This window comes from Pinus tabuliformis, chromosome 3_1, assembly GCF_031772625.1.
Source record: "Pinus tabuliformis cultivar Carrire ecotype Pingquan chromosome 3_1, CPIR1, whole genome shotgun sequence".
Classification (NCBI taxonomy): Eukaryota; Viridiplantae; Streptophyta; class Pinopsida; order Pinales; family Pinaceae; genus Pinus; species Pinus tabuliformis.
Window position 1 is genome coordinate 538,068,849 of NC_142301.1, and position 15,749 is coordinate 538,084,597.

A 15,749-nucleotide genomic window follows, 5' to 3' on the forward strand; every position below is an offset into this window, starting at 1 on the left:
GACGAGCTACTGGATGAACAGGACCAACATCTGCATGCACCCAAGAGTTTGATCAGTTTTGAACAGTAAACATCATGAATGAAAATAATAAACAATGATATGGTCAGAGATTTTACCAATAGCACCCCATTGCTCGCCATCCGGAAGTACCAAGTCCGGATCACCTCGGTAGTCCATACCCACGTATGGATACTCAGAAAAGGCCATCTCCTGACGCTCGAACCACCTAAAGAAGGACTCAGTGAATGTAATATGAGGTTGACCAGCATGCCGGGACATATGGTCAACCCACCTCTGCATGCGTGGCTCGGTCGGAGAAGGCACATCAAGCAAGATGTACTGAGGTTGCATCAATGGGATTTTCTCCAAGACAAAGGCAGTGAGAATAGAACCAAATCCAAAGTTCTTCAGCCCCCCGTCCTTTACCTTGGTCAATTGACTTTTCATCTGGATAAGTACTACATCACACCAGTTAAACACTTTCGGTTGGAGACACTCCAAGGCGTGCTGCATATAAGATCTGTTGGCAACATGCAAAGCTGCGCTACCGGCCATCCTACCAATAGTAAACAGAATGGACCTGAGATACCTGTCAGTGATGTCACGGATATTGATCTTGCCGTCTTTGCTCGGCTGTGAACCTTCCCGGCAATACTGACGGATATAGTCTCTAGTGGAAGTAGTCCCTCGAGCCATACCTGACAAAGAAATGGGAGCACCCCGCCTTGACAGCCCAGTCAAGAAGTACATGTCCTCTATGGTCAAGGGGAAGGACATCCCCCTAATCTGGAATACTTGGTTAACAGGATCCCAAGCATCAAGCATATACTGCAGTAAAGAAATCTGTGCTCTCATGCTAGAGATACAGAAGAACTTCAGCAGGCCACAGTTCCGAAGCACGTTCACCGTGACTGGGTCATGGAGTGCAACCATGTCCTCCGCTTCATGTTCTCATTCTCGCCATGTAAGGGACATTTTGTCCAAAGTTCCCTACAATCAAACAAGAGAAAGAGTAAGTTCCTGATTTTGATGAAAATCTGGCGAAAACTCATCAAAAAACTCATGCAAAATCAGCCCTTTTAGGCCCAGCGCAGGCAGAGAGTGTTCCCCCTGCTCTGGAACTCAGTCTGCCTTAAGGCTGCCTGAAATACAGCGCAGATTTCGAAAGGGGAACCTGCGCTGATGCCAGGGCGCCCTAATGAAACCCCTGGGGCCCAGAAGCTCTGAAAAACAGGCATGAAACTGAAAAAGGAAACCATGAAACTGAAGGGCTAAGGTTTAGCTCCTACCTGGTCCAAACGGCGCCGAAAATCGTCCACAGAATCTCCCGGAATCAGCTGGTAAAAATCAAGGAAGAAGAGGCACCTCCAGAGCTCCAACAAGCAAAATGCAAATGAAATGGTAAGTGAGAGGTAAAAACCCCTTTTTATGACTTTTTACACAGTTTAAAGTTAAATATTAGGGTTATAATCTCGTTTTCATGCAAATATTGTCCATTTCTAACAAAATTTGTTGCAGCAATTGAAGATGAAGTACTACATTTGAAAAGAGAAAAGCTAGTAAAAATTAAAATTAAAATTTGACCATGAATCGAGCAGTTTTACCACGGAATTTATGCTCGTTAAAAAATAGAAAAGTGTGAGCAGAGTTTTTTCCGCCAAAGTTCAAGCTCATTAAAAAATGAACCGAACTAGGTAAATAACCATTGCGATCGTAAATTTATAAGCCTTAAAAGCCTTGGTCGTGTTTTCATCCATCACCTCCATTTCATTTGGCCGGTCGTTCACCCCCATATGTGTGTTTACCTATTTTGAGGAACAGCTGCGAAGAGTGATTTCACCTAGCCATCCTTGTGACACTACCGTGATTGGAAAATTCCAATTTGTACCTGGAATCAGTTGCTATCCCTGTTTATCACTCGTTCCTCAAAAAACGAGTCTTCTTTGAGCTCTTTTCACTGACTCGTAAACTATGAAAAGTTCGCCGAGTTTTTGGCCTTCTAGCTCGTTAAACGACCGAAAGCTATCCCTCCTCTAGATTTTAATCTTTTTGGACCTGAGGGATTATTGCACAAAAAGATCGAGCGCTTGTCTTGTTCGGCTCGTAAAAGTACCGAACAGCCATCCCTTCTGTATTGTTTTATACTTTTTCGGACTTAAGGGATTTGATGACGAAAAAGGAATTATGGAGTTGACTTTCTGTACCTTTTTAGACTCTCTAAAAATGAAAAGGACCGAGTTTTCTTTGTCGTTAGACTCGTTAAAATGATTAAATAGCGACAAACTTGTCTTTAGACGAGAACGAGTTTCCCTATCGCTAAGCTCATTAAAACATAGCGATGGGCTTACCCGAAGGGCAGGTTATAGAACAAGCATATGTTATCCTCCTCAAGCTTGACAAAAATAAAGAGGTACTGGTCAGAAATGACTGGGGAAAAATTGGGAGAACATCAAAGTTTAAAGGTAGCAAGTCACTCTTGGACATGACACTTTTCCTCCGTACCATATCGGGTTGGGTTGTTTCATTCACCGGTCTCATCACCATGGTCCTCGCCACACCATCCACATTTGGGGTAATGCTACCGATCCATCGCATCAGTGTCGTTATATGTTCAAGAGGGGTCATTCTGGAAGTGTCAACCGTGTCCCATCCACTACCATACATTATCCTTCATCCATTCATGATCGCCACCCTGAATCATATTTCACAGTTTGTTTTCACCTCCACTAAAGTCATTAGCTCCGTTCCGTGTCATTAATGTGGGATTCATTAAGGCCCTCCTTTGACGGATCGCTTCTTGTCGACTTCAGCTCATTATCCAAGAAGTTGATCTAGGAACACCCCCATCAGTACTTTGAAGCTTGCATGCCTCAATGGCAAGTTTCTCACTTCCGGCGACAGGTATACATCAATGACCTTCGACCAGAAGATTTTGCGTGGCGTTCGACGCCAAGTCCTTTATTCACGCCACGTGAATTGTACTGCAGTACCTTGAGGGTCATCGTCATTATTGGTGATTCCTCTCGCGCTTGTTAACGGTTTTCATTATTGACCGGTAATCAAGCGATGTCTTTCCATGTTCGACTTCAGCGCAATTCTCACATGGATCGACTTGTACTTAGAGTGAAGATCGAGCGAGTTTGAAGACCTCGGATCTAGTTTCATCCATCCGGGCTGCGATATATATTCAGGAAATATAAAAGCATTTTCCGTGTACATCATTGCAGCAGATGATCATCCTATTCAAAGGATGATAGTTTCAGCAGAAAATTATCAGTCTATCTTCAGACGATCGTCTGTCATATGTACCAAAATGTATTTATAGAAAGCTGAGCATGGGAATGCCCGCCTCAGCTAGATCATGAGAATAATGATGAATGAAAAATAATGTATTGTATTGTATTGTATTACAGGGCACTCTCCTCAGCACTGGAACGAACTTCGGATCCTCTAGCTAAAGCATTTCACCCGATAAACGGCCTCATACTTTAGGGGGCAACTGTTATAGACATTTTTGTGCCTTGCGTCAAGGAGCATGGAATGTCAATAATTACAGGGATCCTCAGTCCCTAAACATGTTGTTCTTACCCCTAAAAGAACAAGGTCATCAAACAACAGCACTTCCAATCAGTTCTCTACCTGAAAACACTTCAAAACAGGCTTATTTTGGATCATGTCAGCTGCTTAACTGAGCTTCTGCGCTGCATTGCAACTGTCCCACTCTGTACCTGCGCTGGAAGTCAAAAACAATGAAGGCTACCTGCGCTGGGTGAGATTGGCCAAGTGGCACAGTCATCCTGCAAGGTGTCAACTGCCCAGGAAGCTTCCAAACTGACACTTGGTTCATCAGATTCGCCTTGTGATGAGTAAGAGGTACTTGATCACCATGTGTAACCAAGGATCTCCAAGTGGACTCAAGAACTGAAGATTAACTGAAGAGGGAGAGGACACTAGTCAGCTATATGCCAGCCTCCAGCTGACTCATCCTCTCTTCTTCTCTCCTATTTATAGACCTCTTCTATGAGGTCTAGGGAGGCTGGAATTTTGGTTTAAGCAAGCAGGTGCTGTTGGTTTGCAGTCAGAGCTATTGGGTGATTGTTTTACTAGAGGTGAAGAGGAGAGTTCTTGCTGCCGAGGAGGTGCTGCTGGATTGGAGCCATCATTGGTTGTAACTTCCTCTGGAACCCTGTTACTTTCTATCAATAAAGTTTGCATGTTCTCCTATATACTTGTTTTACATAGATGCTTTGTGTTTACATGTATATTTGATGCACCCTAATCCATGCTTCAGTTATGAGTACATGTATCTTGTAGTTTGCTCTCCTGTTTTGTGCAGGATCTGTATGTAGCTGGACCGGCTAGGAGAGTAAGGAGCTGGGAACGAGATACAAGGAGAGAAGAGCAAGGATCGACTAAGCGAAGGACACCAGGTTGGTTGACCTTCTTTCCATTCTCTCTGTACTTCTATAAAGTGGAACATGAAAACTTTATCTTCTGTTGTTGCTAAAGACTGTCACCTTTAGAGTAGGGTTAGTGTCATCCGCATCGGATACTTTTCCCCACAACACAAGGGTCATTCAGGAAGACAACAACAGTGCTGCAACTTGCAGGCTATTCCACAGTCACCCCTGAGGGAATTGTGGAGGATGTGATGGTCTCCATTGATTCCTGGGAGTACCTTGCAGATTTCCTAGCTCTCCAGCCTAAGGCTAAGCTTACCAGTTACCCTATCATCCTTGGGAGGCCATCGTTGGACACAACTGATGCTTAAATTAGCTGCAGATCTGGGAATGTGACCATCAAGAATGGGCAAATGTCCAAATAGTTAGTCCTATACCCTCCTCCTCAACCTTCTCTAGAGCATGATTTACCTTTATGGTTGGAGGAGGAGGAAGGAAATGAGGTTAATTCTACCCAACTTTATGCTTTGGAAGCAACCATAGGAGGACGATAGCAAGATGAGGATGACTTAATTGAACACCTACTCCAAAGTCCAACTCCTAGTTCATTACCATTAGAAGAAGAACTAAAGGAAACCCTAAACAATCATCCCATTGACTTATGTTTTTTCAATTCCAACCCAATTCATGTCAAAACCATAGAATTCAGCGTAGAGAAAACTTTGAGATTTAATCCATCTCTGTCTATTCTAAAAGAGGAAGAGTTATGAAACAAGTTGAGATAAAACCTAGAAGCCTTCGCTTGGAGCTACAAGGAAATGAAGGGAGTACACCCCTTAGTGTGTACTCACTACATATACATCAAACAAGGTTCCAAGCCAGTGAGGCAACCACAAAGGAGGACAAATCCAGCACTTAAAGACATAGTCAAAGAAGAACTATAGAAACTGCTAGATGCAGGATTCATTAACCCTATCTCAGACAGTGAGTGGGTCTCTCCTTTAGTGTTAGTTCCCAAGAAAAATGGTAAGTGGAGGATTTGTGTCGATTACAGGGAGTTGAACAAAGCCACAAAGAAGGATAATTTTCCCTTACTCTTCATTGACCAAGTGCTAGATAGCCTAGCAGGGAAGAAGTTGTTTTCTTTCATAGATGGATTCAGTGGATACAACCAAATCCAAATCTACCCAGAAGACCAAGATAAGACCACATTCACCTATCCTTGGGGTACTTTTTCTTATAGGGTCCTTCCTTTCTGCCTATGCAACACTCCTACCACCTTCTAGAGAGTTGTCTTGAGTATTTTTGCTAAATTAGTGGATGATTTGGTGGAAATCTATATGGATGATTTTACACCTTATGGCTGTGCTTTTCAAGAAGCCCTGACCAACCTAGGAAAAGTATTATGCAAATGCATTGAAATGAATCTGTCTCTCAGTCATGAAAAATGTGAATTCTTAATGACTGAAGGGACTTGCTAGGTCATTCAATATCTCAGCAAGGACTGTAGGTGGACCCAAAAAAATAGAAATCATCCAAAGGGTCCCACCTCCACAAAAGTAGAGAGATGTCAAGAGTTTCTTAGGGTTAGCTGGGTACTATCGAAGGTTCATAAAGGACTTCAACAAGTTGGCCTCTCATTTGTTTGGATTATTGGCCAAAGATTCTGAGTTTATATGGTCAAAGAGTTGCCAGGAGGCCTTAGACATTCTAAAGGGTAAGTTAACCACTGCACCAATTCTCAGAGTCCCAAACTAGCTCCTCCCTTTTCATATTCATGATTATTTCTCACACAAAGCCATAGGAGTAGCCTTAGGTCAAGTAGAGGAGAAATTGCCCTATGCCATCTATTTTATCAGTAAGAACCTGTCAAAGGCTGAGTTAAATTATACTGTGACCAAAAAAGAACTCCTCGTTGTTGTGCATTCATTAAACAAGTTTAGGCATTACATTACAAGCTATTATACATTTGTGCATACTGATCATCCTGCAATCAAATATTTAATGAACAAACCATATGTGATGGTTTCTTTTATTACAGTAGTTTGATCTAACTATTGTTGATAAGCCTAGTAAAGAAAATGTTGTTGCAGACTTTCTATCAAGGATGAAGCTGCCTGCAGGTGAAGAAGGAATGGTGGATGACCAGTTACCAGACGAGAATTTGTTTGTTATTTCAGTTCTCTCCCCATGGTTTGCTGATAGAAAACTATCTAGTATCAGAACAATTTCCAACAAACTTGCCATCCAGAGAAAAGAGAAAGATAGTAAGGAAAAGTGCCCCCTTCACCTAGATTTGGGGCAATCTATTCAAACTTGGCCCAAATCAAATCTTAAGAAGGTGTGTAAGGGAAGAGGAAGTCTTTGACATCCTTATGACCTATCATGATGGGCCTTGTGGAGGTCACTTTGCAACAAAGAGGACAACATTCAAAGTCCTGCAAGTAGGCTATTATTGGCCTACTCTTCATCAGGATGTGAAGAAGTACATTAGTTAGTGTGATCAGTTCCAGAGGACGGGAAAGAATACTCCAAGAGATGAAATGACCCTACAACTTCACGTGACTTTCGATCCATTTGACAAGTGGGGCATGGACTTCATTGAGCCTATCAACCCTCCTTCAAAGAAAAAACAACACATTATTGTGTGCACTAATTATTTGACTATCTAGGCTGAATCCAAGGCCATTAAGGCAACAACAGAAGAAAAGGTGGCTAAGTTTCTAAGGGATAATATATTCTACAAATTTGGGTACCCTAGAGAGCTAGTCACAGACCAAGGCAACCATTTTACCTCCAACATGATTGTAGAACTGCTCAACCATCACAAAATCAATCATAGGACCTCCACTCCTTATCATCCACAAGCTAATGGGAAAGTGGAAGTGAGCAATAGGGCATTGGAGAACATATTAACCTAGGTAGTGAGTAGCAGCAAGAAGGATTGGGTAGAGAGACTAGTTGAGGCCACCTAGGCCTATAATACAACTTGGAAGACCACCATTGGATTTACACCCTATGAGCTGGTCTATGGGAAAAAGGCTTTGATGTCCATTGATTTTGAATATAATACATTGAGGATGGTAGCCCAACTAGATTTGGATCTAAGTCATGCACAGAAATAAATATTGTTCCATTTGAATGGCTTGGATGAATTCAAAATGCAGGCCCTCCTACATACAAAGATAGTTCAACTTCAGAGGAAGGTCTGGCATGAAAAACATATTAAGTAGAAGCAATTTCAAGAGGGAGATGGGGTTTTTTATATGATTCCATGTATAAATACTTCAAGGTCAAGCTAAGGACAAGATGGCTTGGAACTTATGTGGCGGAAAGATGTCGTGACAATGGTTCAGTGTAATCAGAACTATAGATGAAGAGACCATTCCATTACTAGTTAATGGACACAGATTGAAAATTTACAAGAGGCCTTTATCAAAACAAGAGTTCATTGACAATATCAATAAGGCAGTGATGATGGTCGAGCAAGTTCTATCTCCTCCCTCATCACGTCACTGAAAAAGGAAAAAAAAGAATAGGGATTCAGGTGAAAACATCTATGAGGTGCCTGAGTCCCATCTTTGGGTTGAAAACCTCATGAGGCGGCCCAAGGATGAGAAAAATGGAAATAAAAGGAATATCGAGAAAACCTTCCTTGAGGCACCCAGGGGAAATATCTAGGATGAAAACCTCTCTGAGGTAGCATAGGTGTTTTTAAATATATATATATATATAATAAAAGACACTACAAGAAAAAAATGACATTGGTGAGGGGAGAAAAATGTCCCCATAAGATCATTGGTGATGGTCAAAAGAGCATTTGTCACCAAAAACTAAACGTCACCAAAGGTGGCGTCACTAAAAGTATAGGTGTTATAGTGACATACAAAGTCCGTCACCAAAGGTGGTGTTGCCAAAAGTATAGGTGTTGTAGTGACATTCAAATTTCGTCGCCAATAATGATTTATAATTATAGATAGAAACCATCACCATTGCATATGAGCAATGGTGATGGACATTAACCTCATTCACCAAAAACTGAACATCACCAAAGGTGGAGTTGCCAAAAGTATAAGTGTTATGGTGGCATTCAAGGTCCATCACGAATATTGATTATAATGATGGATAGAGACTGTCACCATTTCATATGAACAATAATGATTTATTGTGATGGATCTTTGATGGCCGTCACTATTGGTGCATATATATGATGACATTCATCGACCATTGCCAAAAGCCGCATTGCTAGAAGTATAGGTGTTGTGGTGACATTCAATTTCCATCACGAATAATGACTATAATGACGAACAACGACTGTCACCATTTCATATCAAAAACAATGATTTATGGTTATGGACCTTTGAGGGTCATCACTATTGATTTGTATATATGGTGGCATTCGTTGACCGTCACCATTTCATATTTTTGGTGAGGGTCGAAAAATGTCACCAAACCTCATTGGTGATGGTCAAAAGAGCCTCCATCACCAAAAATTGATCGTCGCCATTCCATATGGATGTTAGGACATGATGGAATCGAACCACCAACCTCCTGCTTGTAAAGCAGGTGCTCTTCCATTGAGCTAGCACCCTTTAAAGAATTACACTTTTTAAAATTAGACCTTGAAACTTCATAAATTGTAAATTCTACAACTTTCAATAAATTAAAGTCTCAGCAATATTTTACTAAACAAGCAAAGCAACATTGAATATGTAGATCCCTACCTAATGTTTATTGATGTTGTGAAAATTGGGTGGAGGGAAAAATAGTTATGTATAAGAGAATCAATATGTTCAGTTGAATATTCAATTAGAAGTGAAACTCTAAAGACATTTCTAACCTATAAATGACCTATAACTATCAAATGCACCATATATTGCAAAGGAAATGTCATAAGTGGATATCATATGGAAGAAGAGGAGGCAGGGAGTTGGAACCCTTATACATCTTGGCATGCCTTAGCACTTGGCACATCTTAGCTTGTTTGACATGTCTTCGTACTATCTAGCACATATTAGAATGCCCTAGCATTCCCTAACACACCTTGACAGCCATGACCTCACAATTATCATTGCATTTTTCCATTACTTGGGAACCTTACATTCACTAGAACACCTTGGCACTCCCTAGTTGTCATGCCTTCTGTTATCCTCCATAATGTCCTAGGCTAATGAAGAGATCGACGGAGGTAACCACAGACCAAGATTTTAGTTTGGTAGCTAGCCCTACCAAACCAGAGAGGGATCTCTCTATGAAATCACAGCCAAGAGATGACTGGAATGTAAAGGATTTTAGGCTAGATAGCAAGGGTTAGGTGGGTTTTTGGAAAATTTAGGGACTTGGAACTCTATCCACCGGTGTCTTGTCTGGCAAGGACTTTGTCAAGGAGGTAAGGACTTGGAACTCTATCTAGGATAAAGCACCTAACATGCATGATAGAAGCTCCCTAGAATAGAGTACCTCCTACCTAGAATAGTTTCCCCTGCTCAAAATATAGAACCCTTCTCTACTGTGCACTTTTTTTAAAGATAAATACGTGCATAAAATAGGACTAAGAAAAAGAACTAAATTAAGAAAAGTGATCATCTAAGTCAAACAATAAAAGTATAATAAATATGGCTCTATATAAGTTTGGGAAACACTAGATAAGCATGCTTTCATACAACAATAATAAGATGCCTAAAATCGATGTGATTCTTTCATCATTGTAATACCCTCATAGCAAAACTAAGATCTATAGCATGTATGGTTGTATGCATTTGTTGAAGGTGTAGATTGAAAGGATCTTCTGAGACGAAGTACTACTGAAGGAGAAATAGCTTCAAAACAATAGATAAAGTCTATTGTGAATTCAACCCATTTGCACACAGACCAAGGCTGCTACTGGGTACATGTCTCTGCCGAATGGAAGCTACAATGTATTTTAATGCTGCTGAAGGAAAAACACCTTTAGTGTAACACAGATAAAACTCTAAGAGATATTGTCACTGTGACCTTGGCTGTCGATGATCTCATAAATATAGGTAACAACTTCGATAATTGAAAAACCAAAAGGTGAGATGCATAGATCATTTGAAATGATAGATTTGGGCATACTTTATTATTGTTTAGGAGTGTTAGTATAGAAAATGCAAGGTAACTTGTTGCGCCTTTATGTCACAGGCCAAGGATGCAAATAAATACATAAAATATTAAATATCATGGTATAAGTCAATTGCAAGTTATTTTGAAACAGGAATGGAATTCTCCTTGTGCGAGTTCTAATCTAGTGGGTATAACATTAAATAAAAAACTGGTAGTTATGGGGTTGAAATTGTCTCACAATTCATGAAAAGTCCCAAAATTGTTCACTAGAGAGAAGTAGAGTGAGTCGTCAGGTTTATGGAAGGGAACACCCTATTTGCAGGAAGAGAACTTGAAATTATTCGGGCATATTATTTCTCATCTTCTTCTACGTGTGTGCTTTGAAAAGATAACCACATCCAAAGACTAAATAACAAATCTGGTAAAGTTTATAGATGTGAAGCACTTTTGTGAAAAACCATTGCTTAATTACAATTGAGCGAGGAATATGTCAAAGGACTCAATCCTTCACTTAGTCATAAAAAGGAAGTTGGGGTATCCAACATCTTGCCAACAAACCAACTCCAACCATAATGCGAAAGGTAGGTTAACTGTGAAACCTCTTTCCCACTTTGTAGTATTGTTCCCTCTTGAATTCCAACAAGTATCTAGCTGCTTAAATCCACAAAACTCGTCGCAGGTAAACTCTACATGATACAATTGTGACGTGCAAGCTTGACACACACTCTAGTTTCTCTCTAAAAGAGGGTAAGTCAAAATATTATGACAATCTTAATTGTAATTTGATCATACAATATTGAGGTATTTCATGGAATAAAGAATATACTATCAATGCACTAATTAAGAACTCAAAGTAAATGAATTTCTTATTGCTATAATAGTGCCTCTTGGGATTCTTGGATAAAGCAGCTAACTTGCATGGCAAAAGCTTCCTAGAATAGAATACCTCCTACCTAGAAGTGTGTTCCCTTCTCAAAATATAGAACCCTTCTCTACTGTGCACTTTTCTCAAAGATAAATCTGTGCATAAAATAGAACTAGGAAAAACACCTAAATTAAGAAAATTGAGCATCTAAGTCAAACTATAAAAGCATACTATATATGGTTGTATACAATATTGAGGTATTGCATGGAATAAACAATATAATATCAATGCACTAATGAAGAACTCAAAATAAATGAATTTCTTATTGCTATAATAGCGCCTCGTAGGATTCTAGGATAAAGCACCTAACCTGCATGGCAAAAGCTTCCTAGAATAGAGTACCTCCTACCTAGAAGTGTGTCTCCCACTCAAAATATAGCACCCTTCTCTACTGTGCACTTTTCTTAAAGATAAATCTGTGCATAAAACAAAACTAAGAAAAACACCTAAATTAAGAGAAGTGAGCATCTAATTCAAACTATAAAAGCATACTAAATATTCCTAAAATCGATGCATTGCTTTCATTGCTGCTACAACCTCACAGAAAAACTATAATCTACAACATGTATCCCAAGGCTGCATGCATTTACTAAAGGTGAAAAATGAAAGTATCTTCTAAGATGAAGTATTGTTGAAGGAGAAACACCTTCAAAAGAATAGATAGAGTCTAATGTGCATTCAAACCATCTACGCACAAGCCAAGGTTGCTACTTGGTACATTCCTCCCCTAAATGGAAACTACAATGTATTGCTACTCTACGGAAGGAGAAACAACTTGAAAGAAACACAGATAAAACTATAAGATATATTGTCACTGTGGTATCAGTTGTAGAAGTTCTTATCAATATAGGTAATAAATTTGATAATTGAAAAACCAAAAGGTGAGCTACGTAGATCATTTGAAATGATAGATTTGGGCATACTTTATTAATTTTTAGGAGTGTTAGTATAAAAAATGCAAGGTAGCATGTTGCATCTTTATGTCATAGACCAAGGATGTAAATACAGAAAATATTAAATAGCATGGTACAAGTCGATTGTAGGTTCTTTCGAAACAAGAATGGAGTTCTCCTTGTGCAGATCTTAATCTATTGGGTATAGATTTAAATAACAAATTTATAGTTATGGGGTTGGAATTGTCTCACGATTCATGGAAAGTCCCAAAGTTGTTCACTAGAAATAAGTAGAGCGATTCATTAAGTTTATGAATGGGAACACCATATTCATAGGTAGATAACTTCAAATTAGTTGGGCATATTATTTCTCCTCTTCTTGTACGTGTGTGCTTTGAAAAGCTAACCACCTCCCAAGACTCAAGAACAAATCTATTAAAGTTTATAGGTGTGCAGCACTTCTGAGAAAACCCATCACTTAATGACAATTGAGCGAGGAATATGTCGAACGATTCAATCCTGCACTCAATCATAAAAGGGAATTTGGGGTATCCAGCATCTTGCCAACAAACTGACTCCAACCATAATGTGAAATCTAGGTTAACTGTGAAACCTCTTTCCCACTTTGTAGTATTGTTGCCTCTTTAATTCCAACAGGTATCTTGTTGCTTAGATCCACAAAACTTGGCCCAAGTAAAATTTGCATGATACAATTGTGATGTGCAAGCTTGACACGCACTCTAGTTTCCCTCTAAAAGAGGGTAAGTCAAAATATTATGACAAGCTTAACTATAATTTGATCATACACTGTTGAGGTATTGTATGGAATAAACAATATACTATCAATGCACTAATTAAGAACTCAGAATAAATGAATTTCTTGTTGCTACAATAGTGCCACTCTTGGGATTCTCCAAGGAGCCACTAATTTATACACATTTGGAATCTTTACTTCCTCTACAGACAGATTAAGCAATGGTAGTGATCACTCTTTGCCCTCCCATGGAAGGTCTATATAGAGTCAGCTATAAATTGATTTAAAAGTGAGGTATATGACTGAAAAATAGGAGTCCGACTCTTCAACTCTAATTTAGTGGCAAGGAAATATTCAACTGTAAATGCTTGATCTTCTATAGTGTAAATTTCTAGATAAATAGTTAGCGTAAATCTATCCATTGTCCACATATCCCAAAAAACCATTTATGTCTGGACTCTGGTTGTGTGTAAGAGAGGGGAGATCACATAAATAATCCATTATCAAAAGAAAAAGTTAAAGCACAACATTGTATGGAGATTTTTTTTAAAATTTTATTACATACGTTAGAAAGTTTGAAAGGACCTAACTAAAGCTTCCCTCTACTTCCACACTTCATTAAATATGCCCCTTTTCTGATGCAAATGTGGCCTACAAAATCACAATGAGCAAATAGAATACGAAAAGTAAGTTTAATGAATTAAAGTACCTTTGTTATACCTCAAGCAAATGAGCTATGAGAAATTGGATTCATTCTCTACAAAATATGATATAGCAATATCTAATTACATTTTTAACTAAAACAAACGTAAATTGGATTCATGCTCTACAATAGATGATATAATGAGATCTAATGACATTTTCAACTCAAACAAAGGTAAGTTGAGTAAGCTCAAGATCCAAAATGATGGCATCCAACTTCTCAGTGGCAGTTACTGTATATATCTAGCTAGAGGCTATAACATAAAGATATTTGTTATATGTGAAGATGAAAAAATGAAAAGAATGTGAAAATTTGACCATCAACTATAAATTCCTTTCAAGGACTAGATCAAACCATAACATTGTTATCAAGATAATAAACTCACCCATTCTAGTATGCTTCTAGTAGTTTCATGATAAAATGCAAACCCAATAAACTTCAAACAACATAAATTAACCAACAATATGTCTGAGGTTGGTTACCTAAGGATTATATCATACTAAATTACCTTCTACATCTAACATTGAAAATCAATGTGAAAGAAATGAAGACAAATAAGTGATTATGATGGATGCATGTGATGAAATAAAATAAAAAAAGACCTTTCTTCTTGCTAATGATAAGCCTTCTAGGGGATTCTTAGATGAAATTGATCGCGATCAACTTTCTAAAATAAAAAGACACTTTCTAGCTACTCTGATTTGACAGACAACATCCCTAATGCTTATGAAAATGAATATGGAAAGAAATAAGAATTGATGAACCTGGTCTTGCATACGATGTCTCAAACTCTAATATTTATAGTATTTTAAATTTCTATAGCTAGCAGAGGGTTTTTCCAGTTGGGTTCCCTAGAAAAATTTGTTTTTTTTGTTTTCGTTTTGTTTTGTTTTGTTTTGTTTTTTTTTTGTTGTTCTTTTTTTTTTGTTTTTTTTTTTTGTTTTTTTTTTTTGCTGTAGTGTGACTGTGTTTTATTTCTGTTCTATTCCACTACAAATTGGTAGAGATATTTTTTGTCTTCATGCACCAATTAGTTTCGGATTTATTCATTCAAGCAGTAGCAGAATTTCAAGAAAATTCTACACAAGGGACAATTAATCTATATTTTCACTTATATATTTTGCAACTAAAATTCACAACTAAATTTTCATCCAAAGTGTTTAGGTTACTAGCAAGTGGTATCAAAACATATCTCAACATTCTAAGGCATAAATCATACTATTCAATAAGGTTGAGACTTGAGATACAAAAACCTTCCCAAGTTATGCAAGAAAGAAAAATATTGATTTTTAGTTCTAAACCTATCCAACCAGAACAAAATTATGCCATTTTCAACACCCTCTAGTCAAAGTTATTCTTGTCCTCATTCAACTCAATTAAGAATATGTCAATGTTGTTAGCATTTATTCTTCATTTAATGCTTCTAAGTTATATATTTATGCAACCTAATATATCATTTATGTTAAGTGATTATTAATTAAAAATTATTTAGTCCGTCCAGCGCATCTACCTAATTTTCTGATCAGTTTCTGGGAAGACTCTAACAGACATTTGTAGCAGAAAATAGAAGATTGTTTTAGTACCTAGTTTTATAAAACTCTAATCTGGAAAAAGTATTTTGGGTTGTTTCCCTAAAAATATTTACAAAATTTTCAATCCCAAAGCCATTTCAGGGAGAATTTTAGTTAGGGAGGAATTTAGTATTATTTTTGGAAAATTTGAATGTAACTAAAAGAAATTCTTCCTGTTTGGTCAAAAGATTCCAACACCAAATATGAGTGAATTCACAGAACTTAAGATTTGGAAATAATTAAATTTCACTTCGCTTTACCAGGACCATATATGAGTGAATTCACAAAACCTGAGATTTGGCTTCTGGAAACACTCAAATTTCACCTCATTTATTAGGATTGGAATATCCCTGAGATACAAACATGTAGAATTAAGGATCTACTTTGCTTGTTTAAGGACAATGTTTATTTTATAAATA